Genomic DNA, 13,404 nt, shown 5'->3' on the forward strand with positions numbered 1-13,404 from the left:
GAGAGTTGTTCCTGCTTTTTTTCCTGTGGGGTTATTTGTTTGTTTGTTTTGCTTCATAAACATTAAAAAAAGTCCCATTCTTATTTTACCTTGTTGTCTTTTTCCAGTAAGAGCTGGCTTCCTTCAAAGCAAGGTAAGAGGAGATGAGCCAGTCACATCAGTATGTGTTTAATGATTCCATTCATTCCTGTAAACAGAATTGATTTCAGCAAACATGAGCAAATTAAAAATATAGAATTGGCAATTTCACATACTGTCCTTTTTTAAAAGTTTGGAAATGTTGCACTTAGGATGTATATGTTTGATTTCTTTTCCTCATTAAAAAAAAAGTTGGCTTTTTTAGCAGAAATATTATTACATTTTGTGAGTATTGGCCTCCAGCATTTAAGTTTTTACAGAACACAAGGACATTTACTGGTCTTTCATAGCAGGGAAGTATGATTTTTATACATCTGTAATTCTGAAAATGAAACATTCACTCTACTAATGCAGAAGAGTCCACTTATGAATTATATGTTTTATGGACTTTTTTTTAATATAAAGCAACCATCTTGGCAACTCCATTTAAAGTATACTTATACAATATTATCACCATATAATCTACCCATATATAATTATTTTCTTTCTTGTTTCTTTGAGAAGTAACATGAGGCTTTATGGCATGAGTAAAGCCCTTGACTGAGGTATTTTTAATACCATAATTTACCTGGGGATACAATAAAGAAAACCAAAACATATGCCTTTTATAATTTTCAGTTGTTTGAAGTTAATTTTTGAAGTTTAACTTGGCTATAGCTGCTTTTGATTTTTTATACTAAGAAATGTTTTTAAAACTGTTAACAAAGAAGAATATGAATTTATGCAATTATTTATTTCAGAATAAAATAACATATTTTTAATAAGTCAATTTAATGAAATGAAAACCTTTGGTAAAATTTGAAAGATCTTTATGTGCTTTTGATGTATCTTATAAAAAAAAGTATTGGTGGCCCTTAATTCTCAATGAAACGAGGAAAAAAACTGACACATTAAGTCTTTTGTTATTATTCAAAAATAATAGAGTACTGTATTTAAAAAATAAAACCAAGTTTTTATTTGCATAGAAAATTTATTTCTTATAAAAGAGCTTTACTCCTCATCCATTTTCCACAAAAAGGAATTACTATATTTTTTAGCTCTTCCTTTAGCTAGGATTTCTTTAATTAGGATTTTCCTCTCACATTGATTTTACTTGTTTCATTGCTAAGAAAGTGTTCATTGCAGTGATGACTGATAGTTAAATAAATAGATACAGAGAGGTAGATTCTTTCTGGAAAGCAAAGAATTGGGGAATCTTTTCCAGAAAACTGTTTTACTTTTTATTAACTTTATGGCATTTAAAAAATTAATAAAAGGATGATGTCTTTGTCCTCAGCTGACCTTTAAGGGCTAAAAAGGTTTAGAAAAAAGGTTACCATTTATTACATATAACTATACTACTTATTGATACTACTGAGCATATAAATCATATCACATACTATTTATGACATATGGCTTCATATAAAAGAGAGTCTCCATTGTTAACATGATCATTATTTATGTGAAAAATAGCTAAGAAAGGGGTACATTCAGGAGGCATGGAGTACTTCAGCTATTTTTAATAGCTGAAGTTTTTAATATTTTTAATAATATATTTAAATGGGGTTCAGGCAATTCATAAAATGCCTGAATTGGTAGGCAACGTTTTATATTTGCTTTTTGCTTGGAAGAGGAATCTTCTTCAGAGTTTCAAAAGTATCCTTGCCCATCTCCCTTAGAAAAAGTTCAGAACTACTTAGCTAGCAGGATTGCTAAAGCTTGCTGCTTGTCTCTTTAACATATAGATGAAAATGAACATTTTAAAGAACATCTTACTGTTTTGTCCATAGGATGACCAGTGCAATCCAAAGACTATACTTTCCATAAAGACTTTGGCAGTGTAGATAAACTGAAGAAGGCACAGTGCTTTAGCATGCCATCTCTTCTCAAAATCTAAGGCCACCTTTCTTTTGAACACCATGCTGTCTTGCGTCCTGGCCCCCAGTCTTTTCACCCTTTTCCCTCTGAATTAGCTAAAGAAAATTCATGGCACTTCTGGCTTCTAGAGAGATGGATAATTCCAGCTCCATAGATGAAAATGCAGTAATGTGATCCATTTAAGAAAGCAATCAATGTATGTTCATACAATGGGCCTGTATTAGGAATATATTATTAAACGAATATTGTGCTATCGATAAGGGGTTTTATTAATTTACAAACTCAGAACTCCAGTATTTCTATCAATAACATGAGTAAGAAAGTGATGAATCACTTATAATCAACCCTGATAGAGACAAGGTTATCAAAGTCTATATTTGCCATGCATAAAATTTATCCACGCTTGACTTTAATTTCTGTTCTTAAAAACTTTCCCTATATCCTAAAACGAACGCATGGTTTTATTTGCAAGTGAACAGAAATTGTAGGAAATTGAAAAGCAACCTCTGAATAATGAAGATCTTGACAGGAAAATGTATCTGATCTCTGAGGAAAGGTGTTGGAAGAGATAGGAGATGGCAGGAGGATTGTCTCAAACACAAGTTTGAGTTCTTTTGACAACAATGTCTCCCTGTTTATGAAATATAGAGAATTCTGCTCAAGAAGTGAGGAAGTTTTGGAGACATAATCAGAAAGAGAGAAATGCAGACAAAGAAGTTGTTGAAACTAGCTCACTTCTCATCATGCTATTTTCAGAATTTTTCTCTTCATCTCACACTAAAAACAACCCTGTGCAAAAGACAAACCTTTTCCAGATGTTTTGGTGAAATCACTTTTACTCTCTATGGACAATAATAACCAGTTTTTGTTTAAGGCTTTACAATTTAAAAAGCATGTACTTTTAATATTTACAATAATAGCTTTTTTAATATTTACAAGAATCCCCTAAAATTGCTGTTGCTTTTATTTACTATTATCATACTGACTTTTTCAAATAAGACAACTGAAATTCAGACTCTTTTTAATCATCCGAGTAGTAAGCAGTGGAAGAGGCACTTTAAAATACAAATTATTAAACTCCAAATTCTCTGCCTTTCTTCCTCCTTTTGGATGACAATAGGGTAAAATGAGAGAAGCATTTTTTAATAAATAAATGTTTATTTGCTTTTTTTGAGTAACAGCTTGGAGAAATCTAATATGTCATTTTGTGTATTCTTAAAAATCCCTTGCTTGAAGAATCTAATGACTTTAATGCCTATGGATTTATATATTATAGGCACCATTTTGAAATATTTAGGGAAGGAGAGAATATAATTATATGCCATGAAAATAAACTAACACCATCAGGCCAGAAGTTGATGCCAACCAAAGCATCCTATTGTCCCATACACTGTTGCTGGCACTGATGAAAGTTGAGGATTGGAAGAAGTGGAATCAGCCAGCCTCATGCAGATTTCAGCTGGAATCTGTGCTGTTCTTCCAGGGTGCACCAGGGGCTTTCCTCCTCCCCTCACTTTCTTTCACTCCCCACTCAGTAGCTTCAGAGGTTGACAAGAATTCAGCTCGGGCAGGCAAATGTTGGTTTATAACATGAACACTGACCATTTCTATCTTACAATTGAGAGAGGGGAAGCAAAGAGAGGTTGCCAGACATCTACAGTAAATCAAGAGGATGTCAGGATCTTTCCATGATGCCAAGTGCTTGCTACCGATGGCTTTTTCTCCTGAAGTAACTTTTAGCTAAATTTACAGATTTTCAGAGGAAAGAACCCCTGTAGCCATGTTTTCCCCCAAAGATCAGGCTCGCTTTCCGCCTCAGAATGGCTTCTCACAAATAGAGTAGTTTTTCAACAACAGATGGGACTAAGTTGAAAGAGACCTTGTCATTGGTCCAGTGGCATGAGGACTTCTTCAAATGCACATGTGGTTCTGATGATCACGGAGGGACCACATGACGTGGATGAAATTCCTCTTTAATGGGCCAGCTCTTCATCAGCCCTGATGTTCAGGCACCCATGTTTAAGATGCAGGTCTCCAGCAAGACCAGCATGAGTGCCACAGAGCTTTGTGGAGACTCACCAATATAACAGGCCAGCATTTGGGAGAGGGTAGTGATTATGTGATTTCAATTTCATACCATCTGTCCCCAGATTTCTTTTACTACCAGGCTGGTCACTGGCTTTGGAGGACAGTCAAAATCCAGGGCTCTGGAATACTCTGTATGGAGTTCAAAGGAGCAGGCGTCCCTGTGAACTCCAAGGCTGGTTGTTGCCATGGGGAAGTGGACCGAGATTGCTGGCTTCCAGCAAGATATGTACTTGAAAGTCCTAATGAAAGCGTGTTAAGCCCTCCGAAGCTGGCTATTTGTCTGAGAGCCTGGCCAAGAGATGTCAGACAGCTCCACGGGCAAGAGAGTACATAAGCAACTGAGGAAAAGGGAGGAAGAGACACGCTGATGTTCTTCTCAACAGGAGCATTCTTTCTTCTTGGGAGTCCATCAGCCTCATCATTTATTATCAGACTGTAACCACCCTTCATCCTCTTTCTCCAGCAGGATCTCATCATTCCAATAAGAACCTAAATCATAAAGCAAAGCAAAAACAAGAAAAATATGGCTTTTTGTTTTTGGCTAGAAGGTCAGAGTTTCTTTTTTTTTTTTTTTTTAAGTGCCGGCTTATTTTATACAGGCTCTTGAATGATTATTTTCTTTTCTCCTAGGCGATCTGGATTAATTGATACAGTAAAGGTCTGGAAGCCCTAAAACTTGGGTTAATTCCTAACTCTGACACAAAGAAGCTAAACAACCTGCAAGAGAATATGTAAAAAAACCAACCACAATTTTCCTATCTGCAAAATAGAATAGGGGTGCCACTAGGCAGCATTTTAAAAACCTTGTGTTCCTTATGCTAATTATTCACCCTTTGGCATTCCAGATCATGCCTCTTGACATCAGTAGCTTGATTGCCAATGGATGATGATACTGGTTTCACTTTTAAATATGGGTTTCAAAAGTATCAGTTTTCACAGTTGTCAGAGAAACAGAATATTGGATGTGGGAAAAAAAAAACCTCAGGTGGAAATCCAGATGTCAATCTCTCTCATTTCACAATGAGGAAGCCGAGGCCCAGAGTGGTGAGTGACCTGCCCAAGGCCACAGTCAGAGTTAGAGCTGTGCCAGGCCCAGGACGCGGGGCTTTCCTTTTGATCAGCATTACATTTCCTAAACCAACTTGCCTTTTATATGCCTGCTTTCCATGATGATTTCTGGGGAAAGGATTTCTCATGACACGGATTTTTCATGGCTCTAGATGGGTGATTTCGGGCAACATAGAAGGGCGCCTTTTGATCTAGCTGCTTCCGCATCAAGTACAACACTCCTTCCTCGATGGCAGAATGGCTGGCCTCTCCTATCAGTCGCTGAAGTCTTAGAAGACATGAAAATAAACAAAGCCTGACAACTCCGTTCCCTGTGTTATGACCTGTTCACCTCCCCTGCCACTTCCAACTTGACTTCTCCCTGAGTAGCCCCCATGTTATTTAAGTCAACAGGGCTTTCAGAAGTCCGGCAGTGCCGAGGCTGCCAGAAGGAACACTTGCGTGGCAGGCGCATGTGGGTCTGAGCTCTTTAAACTCTGGGTCATCACTGGTATAGAAGCGGCTCCTGCTGCTCTTCAAATCGCTCTTGGTCTTGAAACTTCCTTCCAATGGTTCCCTCCCTTATGCTTAACCACTTGATGCCCTGGAATCACTGAGGGTCTCATTCTGATAAATATTATTTTTTGAAGCACTCAGGAGTCTACTTTATTCTGGAATGTTCCAATAGGCAGCTTTAACAAAAATATGGGTGACTTCTTGAAAAAAGAGTAAGCCCAACTTAAAGTTGACTGTGAATGACAATAGCAATCTGACCTCCAATTCATTAAAAAATACCCATATGTTCACAGAAGGTTGTTTCATAATAGCTGCAAAGTGGAAGTGACCCAAATGAATGTCTATCAGTGGATGCCTGGGTGAAGAAAATATGGTATATCTACACGATGGAATATTACTTACAATGAAAAAAAGTATTGCTACATGCTACATGAACACATCTCAAAATTACGCAAAGTAAAAAAGATCAGATCACATACTGTATGATTCCATGTATATAAAATGTCCAGAAAAAGCAAATCTATAGAGACAGAAAAATTAGTGATTGCCATGGGCCAGAGGTGGGAAGAGGGAATGACTACAAATGGGCATGAGGTTTATTTTGGGGGTGATGGAATTGCTCTAAAATTAGATTGCAGTGATGGTTGCACAACTCTGAATATTTACGAAAAAAATCATTGAGTTTTGACTTCAAAAGAGTGAGTTTTATGGTATGTAAATAGTACCTCCATAAAGCTGTGCAAATGAACAACCATGCAGCAGACGCACCAGCTCCTAGCAGGAAGGAGAACTTTGGAGTAGAGGGATGTCTAATGTGGCTGGGCCAACAGACCAATTCAGCCACACAGTTTCCCTCACCCTGACTGCTCCTCACGAAAGGCGACCTTCAAGTCCGGGCAGGAGCCCTTGACATGATGCAACGATTTATTAAATAGGCAGGCTGCCCTTATGAGGTGAAGTCTGACAAAGTCTCAGTTCAGGGACATCTGCATTCAAAGTGAAAAACCGATGGCAGCCGCAATGATTTAGATCTGCAATTAAGACATTTAAAGTGTTTAGGGCTGACAAGGAGTTAAAGTAAATGTTGATTCAGTTGTAGAGTCTTCAAAGATTTAGGCTTGCAAAAGGGCCTTGCACAACTGTAGGATTTTATTTATTTATGCATTGTTATTGACTTTAAAATATTCTTTTTTCTCCCCACAGAGAACTTTTCCAACCAGCAGTGGGGCCCTTAGCAGGGGAGACTGGAAACAGGTTTGAATAATACGTTCAAGATAATTTTCAAAAAATCACCATTTAACGAGTACCATATTCCCTCCAATTTTCCCTAACATGTGATTCACCATTTTGAAAACACTGATGTATAAAGAATGCATTGAATGTGGCAAAAGTTGAAGATAGCCCCTGTGGATAAGACCTAATGGACACCATCCTGAAATAATACATACAGCTCAACCCCCAGACATGTGTCTTTAATTTAAAATAATTCAGCAATCATGTTCAACCAGAACCTGATTACACAAAATGGGACTTTTTAACTCCCAGTCTTGGATCAAATTTTGAGGCTACAAAAAAGCAGGGGGTGGCAAAGATAATATGTGCCATGTTTATATATTCCAGATATGGTGATTAAATGATCCACACACAGGCTGGGTGCGGTAGCTCACGCCTGTAATCCCAGCACTTTGAGAGGCTGAGGCAGGCGGATCACCTGAGGTCAGAAGTTCGAGACCAGCCTGACCAACATGGAGAAACCCCATCTCTACTAAAAATACAAAATTAGCCGGGCATGGTGGTGCATGTCTGTAATCTCAGCTACTCGGGAGGCTGAGGCAGGAGCATCGCTTGAATCCAGGAGGTGGATGTTGCGGTGAGTCGAGATTGTGCCATTGCACTCCAGCCTGGGCAACAAGAGCAAAACTCGGTCTCAAAAACAAACAAACAAACAAACAAACAAAGATCCACACACAAATTTAACTGTTTCTTTGAGCTTATCAAGGCACCTAGTGCCATTTTCCACCTGTAAATATTTACCTTCCTTTAAGAGAACTTGAGTGGAAGTCCTGACTGGGATGCAAAAGAAAAAATGCTGAACATAAATTGAGCCTCTGTCAGAATATTATGACTTTCAAACCACTGAACTATAGTCTCATTCTCTACTTTCTCAGAGGCTCAGGAGGGAAGGAGGCTGAACAGAGTTAGCTCTCTTGGGTTGGCACAGGGGACCCAGTACAGGGCCCAGAAGATGGTATCCACTGTAGTTCTTGCAAGTGCTTGGCTTCCCTTTGATCTTTTATTTTGTTGCTGGCTGCTGCCTTCTCTTCTCAGCTATGATGACGTGGGTCCCCTTCCATACAGGAAGTAGAGCCCCTGCCTGTATTGTGATTTCTGAGATGTGAGGAGGTCTCCAAATCCTTCTTCTTGATAGGATCCCCAATACTTGAAGTGCCACCATTATTAAGTACTTATTTCTTCAAATCCTTGTGATCAGAAGTAGTGGATATAGTGTTTGGTGAATCTCAAGCAACAGTCTCTAGGGATAAGATTCCAGATAAAACACAAAACACCCAGTTCAATTTGAGTTTCAAATAAACTACAAACATTGACTGCATCACTAGAAGAAGAATGATGAGTCAGTTAATTTTACTCAACAAATGTTATAAAGGCTCGCCCCCCAAGATAGGATGCTCTAAAAATTAGGTACCATAAACCTGGATATACTAGAAATAAAGCTTTGTGTTGGTATGCTTTGTTTTAAAATAAAGGGACATATTTAGAATGGATGGTTTTCTTTTCACGTTGATAATGTTTCTGCTTTTCCTTTTGTTCCTTTTGTTTACAGACCCTTTATGCATTGAAAGAAGAAAGTAGAACCATTTCTGGGTCCCAGCTGTGGGAAGAGCTCCTGTTGCTGTGGATTCTGACTTCTGGGTCTTGGCGCAGGGTGTGGCCAGCAAGCTAAGCTGTCCTGAGGGTGTGCTGGGCCAGGGGCTGAAGACAGTGTTGGAGCATCCACAGACTGGTTTGTCTCAAGAAGCATGTTACTAAATATGAAATAGCAAAATCTGCAAGTGGGTTTACTTTTCCCCAATAGATTAGAATGGATTCAATATTATCTCTTTATTAACTTCACTTTTAATCACTTGCATAGCAAGTAGGACAGAAAGGTGGCTTGAAAGTCAGTCGTGAGAATTCCAGATAAATTGACTTTGCTCACAACAATCTGGTATTCATGTGACTATCAACTGTCATGTGTGCTGGGGCAAAAAAAGATTAAGATTCATTGGTCTCAGTTCCAGGAGGGGAAACCCAGGATTGAATTTTTTCAGCCTTCTATGATAAAATTTCCTGCTCTGTGGGTGTGCCAAAGCTTTTTTCAGTTTCCTAAACTCCCATATTCAAGAAGAGAAGCTATTTTCTTTCTCATCCTTCCTTGACAAAGCAAAACATATTTTCATTGTCTACTCTGTGTCATCCATGCTTGGTTCCTGTCCTCAAACAGCTTATAGTTCAAATAAAGGAGAGGGAGAATTTTACAAGGGAATTAAAGGTAAAAGTTTCTGAAAGCCAGTTAAAAAAGTCGTGAGGGAGGGGTCTGGGAGAAGCTGAGCAGGGGTGAAAGGGTACGAAACATTATGGAAGGAGAACGGGGAGCACCCTGACTACTGGGTGGAAACACCAATCAGTGGGTAGAAACCACACAGTGGTAACACTGATTAGTGGGTAGAAACCAATGACAGCAGGTATATGAGGCATGGAACACTTGGCTTATTGTAAAGTTTTCAAGATATGTGGTCCTTTCTATCCACCAGGGGATGGGAGTTGTCTTTGTATATCAGCCATGGAAGGGCTGTTTTGGTTCATCGTTCTGTGGTCTACTTGGGTAGACCTGAAGCAGCCGTGTTTCTGAGGAAAGGAAGAACAGCTTTTGTTTTGTGATATTTAATGGTAGATGTAGTGCCATGGAATGATGCAGATTTCATTCAGATATTCTTGGATCTTGGCCCCAGGACTCACTCATTCTTCCCTATATGAGCATTGGTAGTTACAGGTTTTATCCTTCCTTTAACTGTCTTTTGAAGGCAAAAACTATATCCAATTTGTCACTGTCTCCTAACAGTACTTAGTAGTGTCTGATGCATCTTAGGGAGTTTGTAAATGTTTGGCTGAATAAAGGGAAAACAAAAACAACAACAAAAAACCTTCATTTTGCTTTAATAAAAATATTTTAACTAGTTTCCACTGGCATGTTGTAGATATATTCTAAGAAACAGTATCTTCAAATGATGGCTTCAATAATGGATGAAAAATCGATTTCCTAATGAATTATTTTATAGAAAGCACCACACACACACCCACACACACACCCAACATCAATTAAAAAGTCATTTGAAATTTTAAGAACTATAGGATAATAATAGGTAATCCATGTGAAGTTATGACAGCTTGTAAGGCCAGGGAGGGCATGAGGAAATGAAACACACAGATCATCTTCAAACCACAGAAGCTCAGACTTCTCTTGCTCTGAAAGTTGACGATCAGTGAAAAGCCCAGTGATAGTTGAGTTTTACCTCCTCTTCTTCTGTATAATCCCTTTTTTGGTGAAAGCAGAGATGTCATGGACAATGTAGGATTTCATCAAATCTGAGAGGCCATTGATTGTAAGATGGCATTGTTTTAGGTATCACTAAGAAAGAAAAAAAGCCTTGCCAAGTAAACTCCCCAAATTCAGAGACATTCAAATGTTGAAAAATAACTGTTTCAGAATCTATGAAATACAGACAATTCTCCCTAATGCTTGGCCCAGGGCTTTGCATACCACAGGTGGTCAATAAGCATTTGTTGAGTGAGTGAATAATGTTGACAAGCAGAAATGCCTGGTTTATAATGCCTAGAGCCCATCACTGAGAACAATGGGCTAGATCCCTTCTTGATGTTTTAAGTAATCGCTGAGAGAATGGGTGGGCAATTGCTCTTCTGATTGCTAAGAACAAAACAAGACACAAAACTGATAAAAAGCAGAGTTGCAGAACTGCATCCTGTTGATGTACTCCCAGAGGAGTCAGGCCTGGAGTACTGTTCAGTAAGAAATAGTGACTTTTGCATCCTTGACGTCGACATCCCAGTCATACACGGGCTTTTCTCTGAATAATCAAAGAAGGGATTATTTTGTGTAAGAATGGACAAATGAGTGTGTGAGTTTGTGTAGGGTAAGGAAGGCAGGTAGATAGAAATACATAAAAGAGTAAAAAATTCCTTAAAAAAAGCTCACTGGGTTTAACACACGAATCATTTACACATCAGAAAACAGTATACACTTGTGACTCTGTACCCACAGAACTCAGAACTGCAACTTGCAACTCCATGTCTCCTCACAGTGATAAATATGGGCAATATTAATGTCATCTTCTAAGCCCCCAAAAATATAGCTGACTCTGTTCAACAGAGCTGGTCAGACTGCTGCAGATAAATCATATTCAGATCAGAACTCCATGTACACATAATCTTTGGGGCATTTGCAAAGTCTAGGGGCATGCAGTGACAGATCTGGATTATTGATATCACTTTGCAGCCTGTCCTACTTGAGTTTTTTTTTTCCTACCAGTAATAAGGATGGATTCTCTGACACTGACCTTATAAATTGGCTTCTAGTTCATCTTTCCAGAGGTGCTACCAGAGAACCAAGAAGCAATTTCAATTAAGAGTACAATTAAGGAACATACCTTTTGAAATATTATTTTTTAGTTTTTACTCATTTTCAATAATGGTTGTGCAAGACTCTCTTAAGACCATTTCAATTTTCAGGAGGTTACTGGAAGAGTCTCACTGGGCTTATGTGACTGCGTTAAACAAGGGCAGAGCTTAAGAATTTGATCACTGCTAGGCTCTTTAACAGGAGGATCTGTACCTGATTCGTGTGGGTATTTCTCTGGGACCTGGCACAGGTTTTTGAACCTAGTATCTGCTCAACTGAAATGTATTAAGTAAATGAATAATGAATAAATGATGCTAAGAAGCACAAGCCTCTTGGTACCACTGTAGCAATTAAAGACTTTTAGAGTATATAAATTTTTCTTCCTAAAACGCATTCTGAGGAGAGTAGATAGGTATTAATGCAAGAAAATGAACTCAAGTCCAAAAAAATTGTTGAGCATTAGTGGATTCAGCAAGGATTTTTAATCTCTTTTTCTTAGACTCCCCTGAAAGAATTTAGAAACTATGGACCCTCCCACACTTTTAAGTTAGCATCTAAATTTTTTAAATCACAAGTTGTAACAGTTACAAAGGGTGCAATTTCTGGCATGTTTGACAGTTACGAAGGACTCAATTGCTGGCACATTTCTACTGTTATATCACTCTTTTATTTTTTTATTTTTTGAGATGGAGTCTTGTTCTGTCACCCAGGCTGGAGTGCAGTGGTGCAATCTTGGCTCACTGCAACTTCCGTCTCCTGGATTCAAGCAATTCTCCCACCTCAGCCTCCTGAGTAGCTGGGATTACAGGCATGCACCACCACACCCAGCTAATTTTTTTTGTAATTTTAGTAGAGATGGGGTTTCACCATGTTGGCTAGGCTGGTCTCGAACTCCTGGCCTTAAGTGATCCACCCGCCTCGGCCTCCCAAAGTGCTGGGATTACAGGCATGAGCCATCACACCTGATCTATAGTACTCTTTTAAATGTATCCACAGAATCTAAGTATCATAACAATTTGATGCCTATCTCACTATTTAAAAAAAAAAATATAGAAACAAGCTCTTGAAATTTTACATTTCTTTATCTCTATAAATGCACTCTTTATATACTACTTCCCCCATATGGTTTTATCTTAATGAAATGTATTTTCATACTTAAAAGACTTTCCTTGAACATTTTACTTCTCTGCAACAAAAATATGTATCAAATTTGAAATTAATAGCTTTATTCATTGTCCCCATAATCTTTTGTATTAAAAATTCTACCACTGATATTTAACAAACAACAATATAAACTTTAATAAAATTATTAAGCATGAAAAGTAAAAGTACTGAATATTTATCTCTTAAAGAGGTGGAAGAGGCTGTTTGTTAAAATCGGAATTCAAACAAGGTTCACACATGGCAATTGGTTGGTATGTCTCTTAAGTCTCTTAGCATTTCTTAAAATAAGAATGCTAAGTCTCTTAGCATTTCTTTAAATATCTCCCCTACAGCTTCCTTCTCAATTTATTAAAAATATCAGGGCCTTTTTCCCTGTATTTCCCAGTAAATTATTAGTTAAAGCTAGAAGCATGATCAGACTCAGGTTCACCTTTCTGGTAAAATATTTTAGGCAATAATATTTCCTTTGCATACCTTTCTTAACCTTTCAAATTTAAATCTGTATCTGCCTTTCAATCCAAGCTCCACACTCCCTTGCCCAATAATCTCTGGCACTGGAAAAGTGAGGCAACACAGTAAGGCCAAGGCTATCAAGCACTCAGATTATCCCAGATTGAAAGTTTGGTCATCCCATCAGATAAGAGCCTACCCGGCTGAGTTGCTGGCAGTGGGTAGAGACAACATAGAAAGGGTGGGGAGAAGGCAGCTGTGATGACCAAGTTGGGCTTCCTGACCAGTTACAGAAGTGGGAACTGAAGTAGGGTCCTCAACTCTACTTCTCTTTGTGTATTTCCCCAAGTCTGAGAAAAGTACAGATGCAGAGAGGACCTTCAGTAGGATCAGAAGTAGTGGCCATTGCCATCCTAGGTCTCACAGAAGGGCAATACTGTCTGGGGGGA

General features: G+C 38.4%; 1 long non-coding RNA gene across 1 annotated transcript in view; it reads left to right on the forward strand.

Annotated features, from left to right (window-relative positions):
• The window catches only part of LINC03007 (long intergenic non-protein coding RNA 3007), a 154,773-nt gene extending 142,450 nt beyond the window's left edge, over positions 1 to 12,323 (forward strand). The window contains exons 3-5 of the long non-coding RNA XR_008526978.1: positions 6,850 to 6,900; positions 7,267 to 7,516; positions 8,489 to 12,323. This is a non-coding gene — a long non-coding RNA (long intergenic non-protein coding RNA 3007). The remainder of the gene's footprint in view (positions 1 to 6,849; positions 6,901 to 7,266; positions 7,517 to 8,488) is intronic.
• The last annotated feature ends 1,081 nt before the right edge of the window (positions 12,324 to 13,404 follow it).

The sequence above is a fragment of the Pongo abelii genome, chromosome 6 (genome assembly GCF_028885655.2).
Source record: "Pongo abelii isolate AG06213 chromosome 6, NHGRI_mPonAbe1-v2.0_pri, whole genome shotgun sequence".
NCBI lineage: Eukaryota > Metazoa > Chordata > Mammalia > Primates > Hominidae > Pongo > Pongo abelii.